Here is a 17,547-nt window from a genome sequence, read left to right on the forward strand (position 1 = left end):
TAATATGCTTGAGATACCATTGGATCTTCAAATTGAAGATAATAGTAATATTCTTGATCCAGAATATCATTAGGCTAGTTTTGATAAACAATGCCCTTTTCCAATTCAATGGCAGTGTCATGTCCCCTAATTAGAGTAATATAAGTAAATTATTATGAATAAATAAATATATTATTTCTTGAAGTTATATTATATTAAAAGAAATATTGATATATTATTAATGGTATAATGTATTATTAAAGAATAAATAATAATATATTATGGATATAATAATACGTTACTAAGGTAATATTAAAGGTCAAATCATTATTAATAAATAAAATAATAATAATAATGTTATTATCATACAGTATGATATTACATTATAATTATAATGTGATAATAGTATTAAAATATAATAAATAAAAGATTGATAATATTAGTAAGGTAATCAAGATTCATGGATATCAATTGTACACATAATAAAAACAATAATTAATATAAAATATAATTAGAATTTATAATAATAATTATTAAATAAACAATAATAATACTTTAGAATACTATTTTTATAATGAAAGAAAGTAATCTAATTTGGAAGCCATGGTAGACGAACTTACAAGTATATCCATGGCAAAATATCAAAAGGGTGCAAGTTTATGATCAATAAGGGGTGCGATCATTCCTTATGGCTCTTTGGGCCAAATTTTAGATATAAAAGGAAACCATATTTATGATCAGAAGGAGAAGGTGGATGACATATTAAGGATAATGATTATGATATAGAAAAGATACAATCTATTGAAGTCAATATTCATCAGCCTAAGAGATGTGGGTGTTAAAATGAAGAGATGTAATTGTTAAATGAAGAGTCACAAGGTTCCTCTTGGTGACATATAATAGGAAGGAAGGAATTACAAACATTATTGAACAGATCAATGTGGTTATAGAAGCTCACAATAGGCATGTACAATTAAGATAATTATAAATTCTATAAATAGCTATGTAATCTTTGTGATCATAGATGGAAGGTCACATGTTTGAATCTAGACTATGATTATTCAAAAGAAACATCAAGAGCATTGAATCCCATTCACAAATAAAGGCGTAGAAAGAAGAATAAGCACCGAATGTATACACATCTCCATCGGGTTTTGCATCAAGACCGCACCCCACTTCATTGGGTTATGCATCAAGATCAGCATGGGCTCCACATTGAGGTCCAACCCGTGATACATCAGGTGACAGTGTGACAGAAAATCCAAAGATCTCTAAGAGATCACCGATAGGAAACTCAATCAGAATTCCTGGTTTGCAGTAATAGAGGGTTTCAAGCATCAAAATATAGAAAATATTATAAAAATTACAGTAATCAGGAAGAAACTATAGAATGTCCTAAAAGGGGACATTACAAGCAGCAAAAGGAAGGTACTTCTATCCTTGATTGATTTCAGTTCATTTTGGCAAACACTAATAAATAATTGAAAATCAAAGGTCTCAAAAGGGTGAATCCTAAGATAGGGTGGACTATGGACAATTTGGTCTGCCTAGAAGGAAGTCAAAATTAGAAATTGCACACAAAGATGGTGCATCTTCCTCTAATATAAAGAAATCTCTCAAATTCAAATTGAAAGGTGAAAAGGGATTTAAATTATCTCATACACCTGAACAAGCTCAAGAGTCAGAAGGAGAATTTGATGAAGGACTTAATAAATACAATGAGAAGGAATTAGGAGAAGTCATGATCATATTTCCTCCACAGCCTACAAAAACTCAAGGATCATCTATACAAGAAGTACCTTTCTTGGGTGCAATAGATGATGATGTGGATTCATTCTCCACTGTCTTCACACCTTCTATCCCGACCTTAGAAGTAAATACATCGACACTTCCTATATCTTCAACGGCTCCTCACATTTTAACAGCTGAACAATGTGAACACTTAGGGAATGTGTTTGAGGATTTTCCAACCTTCACAAAAGGTCAAGTTTCTCAACTTGATACATCCCTGACTAGTTTTGAGTTGTTCACGACAAAATATTCCTATCATGCACCCATGAATTAAGCTGTACAAACTAAGACATGTTCGGTCACAACAGAGATACAATCAAGATCAATGCCTATGGTCACCACTACACCTGTTTCTACAGATGAAAATTTTAGTTTGCCTACATGGTTGAACAAGATTATGATGAAAAGAAGACAGGTTGTGGTACCCCCAAATAACCTTCCTATTAAGAAAACTAAGTCTAAATCTTTGAAAGATAAGATTGTTTCTAGAGTTGATTCTAAAAAGACTAAGTTCGTAGAAGTTGTTGAGTCATTGTTTGAAAAGCTTGTTGAAGAACTTAGCCTTTTTCATTACAAGTTCGCCAAAGTAGAATTGTAAATCAATCATGACTAGGTTGTTTACAAGATGCCACTTGCCAATGTATCAAACAGTAATCATGAATTATGGGAGAAGAAAAATCAGCTCAAACAAGAGGTTGTTCATTTAAATGAAGTCATTCGACAACAATCCTCACAACATGCAGTTGTGAGATCCTAGACACCTAGAGAAAAAAAGATAGTAGAAAATGCAAAGTCTTGGATGGGAGAAGTCATTTCTGAAGGAGTATAGGCCATTGCAGATACGGCCAAAATCTTTGGATGTATCAAAGGTGTGGAAGAAATGATACATGATTTAATTGCATCTTTGACTCGGGAAGCTAACACTTTGAAAGAAATTATGAATGACTAGGATGAGATCGCCAAATTTGATCTGGACGCCATGGTTACATGTGACATTGTTCCATCTTGTGAAATGTTCTACAAATCTCATGGACTCATGGGTTATAAAGAAGAGACACTAAGAAAGCTTGTAACAAAGTTGCAGGCAAACTTAGAAGATTGTCAGGCAATAGAAACTAGAATTATGTGCGACTTGGAACAAATGGGATGTCAAATTCTTGATGAACATAGTAACTTGATTGCAGTTCAAGGACTGACTTTAGAAAACACAATCAAGGTCAATGCTGATTTAGATTTTGAAGATTTTGGTTCCCATACAATGAACGGGTTTGCTTTGTACAAATCTTTAGCAAAGTACTTACAGGATTCTCTATAAGTACTTACAGGATTCTCTATCGGCAAATTCCAAGATTGTGAAATCAGCATATGCCAATGTAGTGAGGATAGAAGCCATTTCAAAGACAATGGAGATTTCAGATCTTCCTACAGTGCATAATGTCATTATCAAATTCAAGGCACTAAAGAACAATCTTTAAGATTATTATTTTGTTTTCATGTTTGTAGACTGAAGAGGATGTATTGCATGAAATTGTGTAATTAGAGGTAATATGATTTGCATGTGTAGTGACATGTAATCCGAAAATTTCTCTTGTTAGTTAGACCGGGTCAAAATTGGTTGAGTTGCTCCCACTCTTTCCTCCTTTTTCTCAACTAGGAGCTTTGACTATAGCTTATATCTCTTTCTTGATTCACAAAATAGATAGAATCCTTTAATTTTGGAAGTCTTTGTGCCCCAATAGTAAAAATTATTCTTATAGCATAGATTAAGACTGGACTTAGAGCCAAACTAGTACACTTTCAGCTAGCCTTTGAGTTAGTGTTTGTTTATCGGTATCACCATTTACAACTCTAGATAGAAGTGTAGTTCAAGGTTTCATCTTGCCCATTACTCATTTCATAAGTGGATTCTTTCCTGAAAGCTAAGAGGAAAGAATATTGGTAACACCCTTTCAAATCTCTCAACTTCTTGCTTACCTTGAGTTGATCCAAAGAACGATGAGAAGGGGGAGCCTTCCCTTTAAGGTAGGAGAGACTCTGTCTCACAGACTGTGGCTGGTGCACCTATTTTGTGACTAGATTTTACCCAAAAATGTCAGTTGCAAAATATCAACACAACAAATTTATAGTTAATTAATTATTAAATGAAATTCTTACATAAAACTAAATATATAAATGTAGCACCAACGTTGTGGTACTACGGTACGTCAGGGCATCGAGGCGAGTTTCTAAGACGAGTGGACCAAGGGCCTCAATTTTGGTACAGATGGCACAAGGGGGGATAACGGCGAGAGGACAAGGGGGTCCCATATACTATACATATAGAACTTGAAATGTTAATTCTAAAATGATTTTTCAAAAAAAACAAATTGAAATACTTGAACATGACAAAATTGCAACACAAACCAAAATCATAGAGCATTTAACATAGTAACATAGTACATACCCAATACTAAAACTCAAAAATCATCATTCAAATACAATTTCCAGTACCCATCCCAGCGGCAGCATGGTTGCAAAATGGCGAAGGTGGGGATACTTGGGTACTCCAAGTACCCAGTGTGGGGATGTCTTCCAGATGGGTACTTTGAGGTTTCCAGGGGGTTGTAAGTCCCTACATTTCACTATAATATATTTTTTTAATTAGTTTTTAGATAGCAAATATGTATATATTTATGATTTTTATATATAAGTTTTACTGATGTACCCAAAATGTGTTTTTTTTTAAATAAAAATAAATAAAGAAGAATTCCAAACTAATATACTCAAAATACATCAATCATGAAAGTGAAAAACCCACCCAAAAAAATTGAATATAACTATAAAAATATTCAAGTTTGTATTACAATTTGTTAAGACCAATGCATATATCAATCTGCAAAGTATAAGAACAACTACTATACTACGATCTCAATCTAAACATATTATCCTCTGCAGTAATATACATATGTTGTGATCTTGATTCTTCTTAGCTATTTTTCCCTCTCGCCAAAATTGAAGGATTTGAACTGAAACACAGTATAATGTTCATATATTTGAAATATTCAAATATCAAGGCACAATAAAAATAAATCTTTAAAACCTTAGGTTATATCTTTGTTTCCTATATGACAGTGCATTTTAATATTTCCACAAGCCCGAATCTTGTTTACCATCAGATGCCAGAGGATCGACGATCATCGCTTTCTCACTGTCAGAATTTGCAAAACTTTTTGTCATAGTGACAAAGCGACAATTGCCATGTAGCACCATGGGTCCCTTTCCTTGGTCAATGCAGTCGCCAGTTGGTTCGTTCTCTCCATCATCTGATTGTTTGAGATCTACAGTTGTTGCTTTATTGCTTTCCACAAGTGTGCAGACTTTATTTTATGCGAGAAAGCAACAACATGATGCATGTCCAAGGTGGGCCGACTTTCGTGCAGCTGGTGGAGTTGTTAGGATAGGGTCCAATTGGCAGCTTTTCATTCGCTCTTTGCTTGTGGGCTAGTTTTTTTCTACATCTTTCGTTCACCATCAGATCTTGCAACATCGAGGGTTGTCGCTTTGTCACTTTGTGAAGATGCGCAAATTTTATTTCATGAGACATAACAATAGTCTGACACATGTCCAGGGGCCCACGGTTTACAAAGGTTTAGCCGCAAACAGTTAGAAAGGTGTCAAAATGTTTCCTAGCCACAGTGAATGTAAAAGTTAACTAGATAAAGGTGGTGAGGGTTATATGATATGACAGTCAACTTGTGAAGACCTCACAAGCTGGCAAAAGGAAATAAAACTATTGGGCCATGTGACGGATTTTATGAGTTTCTTTGTCAATTTGATGATTTTTAGAGTTTTGGCATGCCAAAAGGGTTGGAAAAGGCCATAGTAATGGCAAAATCTGATCTTTGGATCAATAACCACCACTTTGTGGTTCCCCCCATGCACAATTATGGCTAAAGCTTTCTATCTGACCATATGGTTGCTCATTTTTCTCCATTCTGCATTGAAGGCTACCATTTTTTTCTTCTCAAGGTTTCGTAATATTGATTTCCAGCATCTAAATGTGTACCACGATCAGATCTCTCTCAGATTCGCAGTGATTGTTCTCTAAGGACTTAATGGCAATAGTTGTAGGGTGACTTTCAGTCAAAGTTATCCAAGTTATGCTGGCACTATAAAAGCAGATTTTGTAACCCTTCTTAGGGTCGGTTCTCTCTTTGATCCTCTAGCATTGCCTTGTGCTCTGCTTCCGTGATTTCCCCACCTCTACATTATTATAATCTCTATTTGTATCTCTTCCTGCCATTAATATAATGTGCAAACATTCCTTGCCTCTTGTTGTGACTCATGCCCAAAGCTGAAACAAGGGCATCTTCTAGAGGCAAGTTTCAATATTTAGAGCTTCCATTTTCAAATCCTAGAAGAAAAAAGACTAGAGTATCTTTATAACCAATTAGGAGTGCAGCAATAACACATACCCTTGTAAGGTCCATCTCTACTCCTATTTTTAGATCTCAACCTAGAATACCATCAGCTCATATCAATAGATCACTTGCTTATATGGCTAGAGCTCATGCTTTTGCCACCTTTAATGGTGGAAGTGCTATCATTTTGGCTCAAAGACATGATATACCAATATAAGCTCTTAAGAGTATACCTGATTTTACTTGTGAGACCTCTATTTCCCCTGTAGAGCATATTCAAGAAATATCAAATGTTTGCAATATACATGGAATAACTGAAGATGATGTAGCAGTCAGGCTTCTAACCTCATCCTTGAAAGGAAAAGCACTCCAATGGTATAGAGGGTTGCCTCATAACTCTATAACAGATTGGGATGGGTTAGGAGCAGCCCTATGCAAACATTTTCAAGATAAAAGTGACTATCTGTCACTTTTAGAGCAGCTAACAACCATAAAGAAAGCGCTCCAAAAAAAAAGGGATAGAATACCAACCCTAGTGAAGCCTACCCCCGACAATGCTTTCTTGTATTACCTTAAAGCCTTTAACAGTGATACTGCTACCACCCTACAATCAATGGGAGGGGATACATTACCTGATGCTTATGAGATAGCAATCAAGGCAAAGAATATTCTGATACAAGGAGGACGGCTAGCTTGAAGGCCTCCTATGCCCTTCTTTCCTGATATGCCAAATCACCAACAAATAGCAGCCCCTATTCCCACACGTCCCACATCACAACCCCTTGCTCTAGCCCCTCAAGCCTCCACATCTTCTAGTGAGCTAGGAGAGTTGAAAGCCCTAATGCAAGATATTGGAAAGAAATTGCAAATTCAAGATAAGAAGTTGGAAGATAGCTCCTATGTGATTCAGAAGATGAGCAACAAAGTGGTCACTTTGGAGAGATAGCAAGCTCAAGGTAATAAGGCTCCTCAACTACAATATCTGACTCTTTTGAATGGTAGGCCTCCAAATCATAATCAAGGGAATGCTTCTTTTGATCAAAGTAGGCAAAATAGTCATGCTTCTACTTCAAATGCAAATCAAAGTAGGGCCTTAGTCCCTCAAAACAATATGGCTCAAGATCAAGATTTTTGTCCTTCCTACAATTACTCCTATGCATATTGTATGTGTCAAAAGGTTGAATCCTATTTAGCTTTAACCACTCAAGAGCTCGCAACAAGGAAATCATACGATGTAAGTCAACCCAATGATGCCTCGCATATGAATCACCAAGTAGAATAACATTGCCATGTGAAGCAAGATTCCATTGCTCACAACACTAGGAGAAAGAGAAGAACCATTGAAGATGTTATTCCTCCTCCTCCTAATCAAGCCTCAACATCAAATGCAATACCTCATGTACAAGCAGTAAATGATCAATCAAATGTTCCTCAGCAACAAAGGCAAGATAATAGCGGAGGAGATGTGAATGGCCCCCAAGTTATTCCATCTCAACCTCCTACAGATGTAGCTCCCAAGGTTTCTACCAAAGCACCTAATGCATCATTTAGTGTGGTAGAACAGATGAAAAAAACAAATGTGAACATTTCCATGTGGGATGCTATTGCTACTATATCCATGCAAAAAAAGTTGCTACAGCAGGAATTGGAGAGCATTGAACCAAAGGATCTGCCATCTAGCATGGAAGGTGCCACGAATCTTCTACAATCATCAAAGGAGGTAGAAACAAGTAAAAAGGTTAGACCTCCTTCCTTTTATGTCTCTCTAATTATAGGGGATAAGCTAGTCCATAATTGCATGATTGATTTAGGGGCTAGTAGTTCAGCATTGCCCAAGTGTGTTGATGATGTCCTAGGACTGAAATATGAGCCCATTGTTAGGGATGTATTGCAGTTCGATGTAAGATGTCGAGACTATAGGAATCCTTAGGAGTATTGAAATGGCCCTACTTACATGCCCTGGTTGTATTGTAGTTCAAGATATATCAGTTGTTGAAGTTAAGCGACACTTTGCCATCTGTCTCTCAAAAGATTTCACTGCCCAAATAGGTGGCTACATATCTTCTGATTGGTCATACATGTTGTTTAGAACAACATATGGAACTAAAGCTTCAATTAGAGCGGAGCCCTTAGCCCTCAACCACATTGAGCCCTACACTCCCAATCTCATCAATATGAATTGCACTATCCTAGAGATAGATGAAAATGATATAGTAAATGAGTCTGCCACTCCCCTAGGAGAGACACCTGATTTCCTCTTGGATGAATGGGCTAATGCATATCAGTTTGATCCTACATTAGAAGCCCTAGAGAGAAGCCTTGGTACATATTGGATATCAAAAAAGGATGCTCTTGTCCCTAACCTTATGAAGAACAAAGAAGATAAAAGTGGGATATGGAGTATGTACTTCGATGGGTCAAGGAATAAACATGGATCAGGGGCTGGTGTGATATTGTTTTCTCCTGCACTAGAAAGGTACTACTTCTCATTTAGGATTCAATTCAGTTGTACCAATAACATAGTAGAGTATGAGGCATTGTTTCAAGGTCTTCTACTTGCTCAGAAAAGAGGAATTCAAGCCTTAAGTGTATATGGAGATAGTAAGTTAATTATCTATCAGGTGAGAAATAAAAATGTCACCAAGAATGGTCTGCTCAAGTCTTATAAACATAGAGTATGGGATTTGGTTGAAGGTTTCAATGCATTGAATATTCAAAACATCGCTAAGAAAGAAAATAGACATGCTGATAGACTTGCAGCAGTGGGTGCATCTTATGATGTGCCAAGGAGCCTTGAAGATGAGAGGAAGTAGAAGATTAGAGTGGTGGTTAGGCCTACTATTCCTAATAATATCGTCAATTGGCAAGTGTTTGAATCTAATGCGCAAATTGTGAGTTTCTTGCAGAATGAAGCAGAGTTCTCAAATAGAAATCAGTCAAGATTACATGACCAGTATGGGGATCAAATCGTTAATCTCAGTTCCAACAAGTTGCCAAAGGGTCTGATTACCTTAGAAAGTGCCTTCACTCTTGATGATCAAGCAAGAGATAGAAGCATGAACCTTGCTACAAGCAAGGATGATTATATTCCAGTCATGGTTGCTGATGGAAGAACTTTAAATATGGGAAAGGTATGTACTGAAATCAAACAAGAAAATTTCATTCATCTATATCAAGAATTTAGTGATGTGTTTGCATGGACATATGATGATATGAAGGGTTTTAACCCAAGTCTATTTCAGCATACCATAGATTTAAATGATATCGTCAAACCAGTGAGACAAAAGAAAAGGCCAATGAATCCCAAAATTGAACCATTAATGAGAAAGGAGCTATCTAAGTTGACTGAGGCTAATATTATCTTTCCTATCAAGCATTCCTCTTAGGTAGCCAACCTTGTCCCTGATAGGAAGAAGAGTGGAAAATCAAACTGTGTAGACTTTAGCGACCTTAACCAAGCCTCCCTTAAGCATCATCACCCCCTCCCTTCCATGGAACAAATCCTATCCAGGGTCAGTGGTTCAGAAAGATTCTCATTCCTAGATGGATTTTCAGGCTACAATTAAGTGTTAGTCAAACAGGTTGATAGATACAAGACTACATTCACCACAAAGTGGGCCACCTATGCTTACAGTAAGATGCCATTTGGGCTAACTAATGCAGGTGCCACATTTCAGAATGCAATGGAGATGGCCTTCAAAAATATGATAGAGAAATTTGTATTGTCTATCTTGATAACATTACTGTATACTCAAAAAAAGTGATAGATCATTTCAGCCATCTAAGAAAGGTGTTTTTCAGATGTAGAGAATATGATGTGTCACTAAATCCAAGTGTGTCTTTGCCACCAATCAAGGGAAATTGCTAAGGCACATTGTATGCAAGGATGGTTCGACCATTGACCCAGAGAGAACAAAAGCAATACTTGCTCTCTCTTCCTAGTCATAAGAAAGGGCTGCAAAGTTTCCTTGGTAGGATAAATTTTGTAAGGAGATTTATTCCTAATTTAGCTACCATGGTAAAACCTCTTACAGCTATGCTCAAGAAGAACATGGTCTTTGCGTGGACCAAGAAAGGAAAAGCAAGTTTTGAAGAGATCAAAGCAGCCATAGCCTCAGCCCATACTCTCATCAATATGTTGGAAAGGATTTCATTCTTTACACCTTGGGAGGTGATTGTTTTGACTCAATCAAATGACAAGAACTAAGAGAAACCTATAGCCTTCTTTAGTGAAGGGCTTAAAAAGTATGAAGACAAGTACAACTATGTGGAGAAGCAAGCCCTTGCAGTCATAAGAGCTTTGAAGAAGTTCAGGCATCTTTTATCTCACAACAAGAGCCATTTGCTAGTGCCTCATGCGAGTGTGAAAGATTTCCTTTTGAGCAAGGATATTAGTGAGAAAAGAGCAAGTTAGATCACTAAAGTGATGGAGTATGATGTGGACATCCAAATCACCAAGTTGGTAAGAGGAAAAGAATTGTGCAAGAAAATGGTCTCGTCTTAAGAATCAGATGAAGAAGTTGCCTTGGTATTGACAGAATAACAAAAAGTAAGAGATGAGAACCCAAGGAGTTGGATAAATGACATGATGACCTTCTTTTCAGGAAATGGATACCCTCAGGGATTGGATAAAGCTAAAAGAAGACAGTTCAAATTGCAGTCAATCCCTTATACCACAGTTGATGGTATCCTTTTTAGGAAGGATTTCAATGGAGCTTTCCTAAGATGTATTGACACAGATTGGGCTAAGAGAATGATTAAGGAGCTTCACGATGGTCCTGATGGTGGTCACTTTTCAGCAAGAACCACTGCCATGAAGATAATGACGACAGGTTATTATTGGTCATCCTTGTCCCATGATTGACACAGATATGTTGGGAAGTGTGAAAAATGTGCCTTATTTTCAGGTAAACAAAGACTTACAGCTCTTCCACTTCATCCTATTCAAGTGGATCGGTCTTTTGCTCAATGGGGATTAGATTCCATAGGTCCTATTAATCCTCCTTCTAGATCTGATCATAAATGGATTTTAGTTGCTAAAGATTACTTCACCAGGTGGACAGAGGCAATTGCATTAAAGGATGCTACTAAGAATTCAATTGTTGAATTTTTCGATGGAATCATCACAAGGTTCGGTACTCCTTCCACCATCATTTCAGATAAAGCAACATCATTATAGGAGCTTAGATTTGTGCATGGGCAATTGATCATGACATTTATTTAAGTACAACTTCCAATTACTATCCTAAAGATAATGGATTAGCCGAGTCCTTCAACAAGAATTTGATCAAAATAATAAAAAGGACTATAGAAGATAACCAGAGGTGTTGGCATCAGAAGTTGAGAACAGCTCATTGGGTTGACAGAATATCACCTAAGAGAGCTATTGGGCACTCCCCTTTCATGTTGGTTTATGGGAGGGAGGCCAGGCTTCCTATCTTATTGGAGTTCCCTTCCCTAGAACTAGCCCATCAATTGGAACTAATTGAAAATGATGCAATGACAGTGAGAATTGCAGAATTGATGGAGTTGGAGGAGAAAAGACAGCAACCCATGCAAACCTTGGATACACATCAGCAACAGAAGAAAAAGAGCTTTGATAAGAAGGCTAAGGCCAAAATTTTCAGGGCAAGTGACCTTGTCAGAGCAAAACCAAGGAGACATTCGAAATTTGGTGCAATATGAAGTGGTCCCTATGTGATAATCAGTTGCAAGCAGGCTAATGCTTTCTAGTTAAGCAAGCCCAATGGTGAAATCTTGCCTATTCCAGTCAATGGAATATACCTTAAGCCTTGTTTCTAATAGGGTTAGGGTTTTCATGTATATAGTTAGCTAGTTTGCTTTCTCTTCTTTCCTGTTTTCCAAGAAGTGCACAAGCACATGTCTCTTTTTGTAGAGTTTGTAGAGGGTGTTTTTTTCTTGTTTTACAGTTGCAGAGGTTGCAATTGTATTTTTGGTGTTGCGGAACTAAGGTTTCACAGTGCACGGGTTTTATGTTTTTTCGACTCTATAGCCCAATGGATGTTGAAGGTCACTGGTTGTATGCCTAGTAGGCTTGCATCCCCCCTGAGTCGCCAGAATTGTTCGCTATTTTGCCCTCCTGCCAAAATTGAAGGATTTGAACTCAAACACAGTATAATGTTCATATATTTGAAATATTCAAATATCAAGGCGCGATAAAAATAAATCTTTAAAACCTTAGGTTATATCTTTATTTCCTATATGACTATGCATTTTAATATTTTCGTGGGCTCACATCTTGTTCATCATCAGATGCCAAAGGATTGACAATTGTCGCTTTGTCGCTGTCAAAATTTGCAAAACTTTTTGTCATAGCGAGAAAGCGACAAATTGCTATGTAGCACCATGGGTTGCCAATTGGTTTGTTCTCTCCATCGTCTAATCATTTGAGATCTACGGTTGTCGCTTTATCGCTTTCCAGAAGTGCGCAGACTTTATTTTATGCAAGAATGCGACAACATGACGTGTGTCCAAGGTGGGCCTTCCTTCTTGCAGCTGGTGGAGTTGTCAAAACAGGATCCAGTTGACAGGTTTTCATTCGCTCTTTTCTCGTGGGCCAGTGTTTTCTTTGCATCTTCCGTTCACCATCAAATCTTGCAACATCAAGGATTGTCGCTTTGTCGCTTTGTGAAGATGCACGGGTTTTATTTCATGCGACATAACAATCTGACACGTGTCCAAGGGCCCATGGTTTACAAAGGTTTAGCTACAAATAGTTAGAAAGGTGTCGGCGGTGACAGTTAAATGTTTTCCAGCCACGATGAATGTAAAAGTTAACTAGAGAAAGAAGGTGGCAAGGGTTATATGATACAGCAGTCAACTTGTGAAGACCTTGCAAGCTAGCAAAAGGAAATAAAACTATTGGGCCATGTGGCAGATTCTATAAGTTTCTTCATCGATTTGCTGATTTTCAGGGCTTTGGCGCGCCCAAAGGGTTGGAAAAGGGAAAAGTAATGGCAAAATCCGATCTTTGGATCAATAACAACCACTCTGCGATTCCCCCCATGCACAGTTATGGCTAAAGCTTTCTATCTGACCATCTGGTTACTCATTTTTCTCCATTCTGCATTAATGGCCGCCGTTTCTATCTTCTCAAGGTTTCGTAATATTGATTTCCTACATCTGAATGTGTACCATGATCAAATCTCTCTCAGATTCACAGTCATTGTTCTCCAAGGACATAATGGTAGTAGTTGTAGGACGACTTTCAGTTGAAGTTATCCCAGTTATGCTTGCACTATAAAGGCAGATGTTGTAACCCTTCTTAGGGTCGATTCTCTCTCTAATCCTCTAGTATTGCCTTGTGCTCTACTTATGTGATTTCCCCGCCTGTACATTATTATAATCTTTGTTTGTCTCTCTTCATGCCATTAATATACTGTGCAAACATTCCTTGCCTCTTGTTAATGTAGTCTCTTTCTCTCTAATTGCATGACTGCATCTATCTTTGGCTCTTGAATGTTATAGTGTGAGGGCTCTCCCTTGTAGCATTCTCTGATTTTCTGATCTGCATGTGATAGTTAAAATAAACAAAGTTAGAATCTATATACTTTGAGATTGTGCTAATGAATCGTGCATTCTTGGGCAGAGTTAGGATTGAACACTCTATTTTGGTGCATCACCTCCTTAGGATAGATTAGGTTAATGTTCTATGCATGCCTTCTCCCCCTTCCCCTTAAAAAGTACTTAAGTGCATCCTGATAACAAAGGAAGTCGGCCTTCTCTGGAGACTCAACCTCATTGTTCAAGTCTCATAACTTGGAGGTTGTTTCCATGTTTCACAAGGTTGCCTTTAGGTAAAAACTTTAGGCAAGGGTGCAAACTTTTTTGACAACAATTCTTTGTGTAATACATGTATGTATGTATGGATGCATGTGTATGTATAGTAATTTGATATATCCTCTGTGGTAATATAAGACTATGACTTCAATGTTATGTAACCTATGTGATCTAATAAATAAATTGACTTTGATGTTATTTAGATCCTCTACAATATAATATATAAACTTCAACTTCAGCCACAATATGAATGTATTGTATTTCCTTTGGTTGTTGTGAAAGGTATCAGTTGTCATCTTAATAATTTGGTGGGGGGATAGATTACATCCATTCGTGATAGACAGTTACCATTAACTCGTATCTCTTCATGAGATAATGCAAATTAGTGAACAGTAATTACATTATTTGAATTGCATTTCACTTAGTTTATGCATTACTTACATAACCAATTAGTAACCGATTCTCGTAATGTAAAGAACTTTAAAAAGTCAAATAGATATGTGATCATTGTCTCAAGTGATGTATTGCATCGGTTGAGATGGTTAGATGTCTCAAAGTTATCCTCACAACACTATCTTCAACACTCCCTCTTAGCTAGGCAGGATCTACTCAGATATATGAGTTCTAAAGCAATGTCCACCATGGCTACTCCCAATGGGTGCCTTCATCATGGCTGCTCCTATAAATGGAAATGCACAAATGAGACACTTTCTCATTGAAGTGCTAGCATGACAAGGTTTTTATTTACAACTTGAAACCCAATCGTGCTTAGTTAATCCCTTAGCTCTAAGATCTCCATGAATAAGATATATATTACAACTGATTCTCCTTTTTCCATTTTCACTTGATGAAGTTGTTTCCTTGATGCAAGAGCACTAGTTGTGATGTTAATCTCATATAAACTTTCCAAGGTTTTGAACGTATCTCTTGTATTTGTCATTTTGGAAATGATAGGCACTAAGTGATCCTTTACAAAGTCAATCAATAAGTTTCTTTTCTTTAACGGCATTCTTCTTGAATTGAAGTTTCTCCACTTGATCATTTGGTTCAGAAGATTTTTCTCCACAAACTGAAGATCATTTTCTTCAAGTGCAAGAAGTACTCTAAACTTCCATGAAATTAGGTTTGAGGTACCTTCAAGTTTGCCTTCGACCTGGAGCCCAAAAACCATTCTCATTACTTAATATTGTACCTTGATTATGAGAGATGAATAATAAGTTTGCTACTAATTTTATATGATCATGATCTTCTTCAAGCCAGCTCTACTACAATGTTGTTTTTCAATCAAATTAATAAAGAAAGCAGAATTCTAAGCTAACTTAAAATACACCAAGATACCCTGTCAAAACTTTGAATTGTGAAGGTGGAAAACCCAGAAAAAAGTCTCTGAATATAATTATAAAAATGTTCAAGGTCTGGTTATAATTTGTCAAGATCACTGTATATATTGGACCGCAAATATATGAATATCCTCTGTTATACTACAATCTCAATCTGAATATATTATCCTCTGTGGTAACATGTGTGTGTGTGTGTTGTGGTCATTATTCTCTGTGATATATATATATATATATATATATGATTTATCCGATGCAATAATATAAGACAATGACTTTAATGTTGTGCAGCCTCTGCGATCTAATATATAAACTGCAACTTCAATGTTATTGATAAGCTCTGCAGTATATAATGTATAAACTGTGATTTCAGCCATGATCAGAATGTATTGTATTTCCTTCTGTGGTTGCAAAAGACATCAATTGCTGCCTTTATACTTGGTGGGGGAATGGATCACATCCATTCATGAGATAACACTGCCAATTAGTTAATGCTACTTGCATTCGTTGGATCACACTTTATTTAGTTTATGCATTACATGCATAACCAATTATTTCTCATGGTGAATAGAATTCTTAATAAGTCAAATAGATATGTAATCATTGTCACAGAGTCTGGACCACTTGACTCTACCGCAAATAGAAAATTAGACAAAGGCAAAAAAAACATAGTTGTTTTGAGTCTGGATTTGTCCCAAAGGTAATTTTATTTGCTTAAATTCAAGGCAGATAGACACTATGCATAGCTTGAGATTAAGCTTCAGCCAGCTGGCTTGTGTTATCAGAGAAACAAAGTATCCAGTTCCATTTAAAATTAGAAGTTTCTTGCAGTTTATAAAATATATTTTTGAATTTTCTAAAAATATTACTTTTCCCGTTAGCTGTATATGTATGTTTGTAATTATCAATCCTCTGCATATATATATATATATCAGATCAGCGATAGCTTAGTGAATGATACTGTCATATTTTACATCTTTCTATGGTATCAATACCAATCCTACAATGTCTCCCTCTTTACTTAAATTTTTTATCTTATTTTATTGCTCAATAGTTTCCTCACTATAATTCAATAGTGCTTTCCTTTTAGATTGGAGGAATTGGGTAGATATTCAATAGAGCTTAAGAGTTCTTTAATTTTATTTTAAGAGTATAACTGTAACAAACCTTAGGCATCAAAATTTTTGGTATATTGCATTTCAAAGTTTTATCATTTATAATTTATATGTTTCTTTATTTTGGTGAACTGAATATGCTAAATGATGAAATCCATGAGGCCACAGGACCTCATAATTTTGATGATTAAGCTTTTAACCTTGCACTATACCAAAAAAACTCAGGAGAGCCCCCACTTTAAAACACTCCTAAAAAGTCTCAGCAACACCTCCTAATATTTTTTGAATAGCCCCCTCCAAGAGACCATAGAGGCTTACTCCCCTATAAACTTTGCAATTCCTTCTACAAAAATTTCCTATCTTATGAGAGATTCATTGTCTTTTAAAGATTTACTGACACAAGATAATATGCTATGTTTCCTTTTAAAAGAAATCCCCACTATCAGCTACTGCTGTTAACTGTAATGATCTGTATATGAGAATCCTCGTCTTAACTACTGATTTGTATTTGTATAGATTATCTCATCAATCTCTTGCATTTATAATAAACGTTCGTATGTGTTCAAAGTAGCTTCTATTTGATGAGAATATTGTGTTTTCAAGGTTTATTTATTAAAGGATGCATGAAACAAGTTTTAAATCCTTAAATAATCTTTGAAATTCTTGGTTTTTCAATTTGCTAAGTTTTTGTCATGTTTGGGTGCAGAGTATGAGTCTGAGTCAAAATTCAGCTTGTCGAGTCCATGTTGAGTCTAGGTCTTGTAACGCTGGGAAAACTAATATGGAAAACTTGTGCTCAAACAAAAAAGCTTACTAAAAATAGTAAACCTATGTAATGCAAGGTTGAGAACATTTTTCTAGCACAAAAGTGGTGCTCAAGTTGGGCCAAAGTGACTTATTCACGAAAAGGTCTATATCTTCCTCTCACTTGGATGCTCCATTCAGGCAATGCAGAAAGGTTAATGAGCTAGTTTTTCTTAAATTTTCAGGATAATGGTGGATGAGGTAAAGAGACCCAAACTGGGTTGCCAAATCAAGTACGGGAACAGAGATGGGTATGTGGCTATGGAACACCAGTACGGAAAAAACATTTAAGGGGCTGGGTACATAATTAGTATGTGTACA

General features: G+C 36.4%; 1 protein-coding gene across 4 annotated transcripts in view; it reads right to left on the minus strand.

The window, feature by feature from the left end:
• The window catches only part of LOC149565577 (2-dehydro-3-deoxyphosphooctonate aldolase), a 257,795-nt gene that overhangs the window by 130,144 nt on the left and 110,104 nt on the right, over nucleotides 1–17,547 (minus strand). The window lies entirely within an intron of this gene.

This window comes from Cupressus sempervirens, chromosome 3 (assembly GCF_028749045.1).
Source record: "Cupressus sempervirens isolate cs-2001-9-10 chromosome 3, ASM2874904v1, whole genome shotgun sequence".
NCBI classification, from domain to species: domain Eukaryota; kingdom Viridiplantae; phylum Streptophyta; class Pinopsida; order Cupressales; family Cupressaceae; genus Cupressus; species Cupressus sempervirens.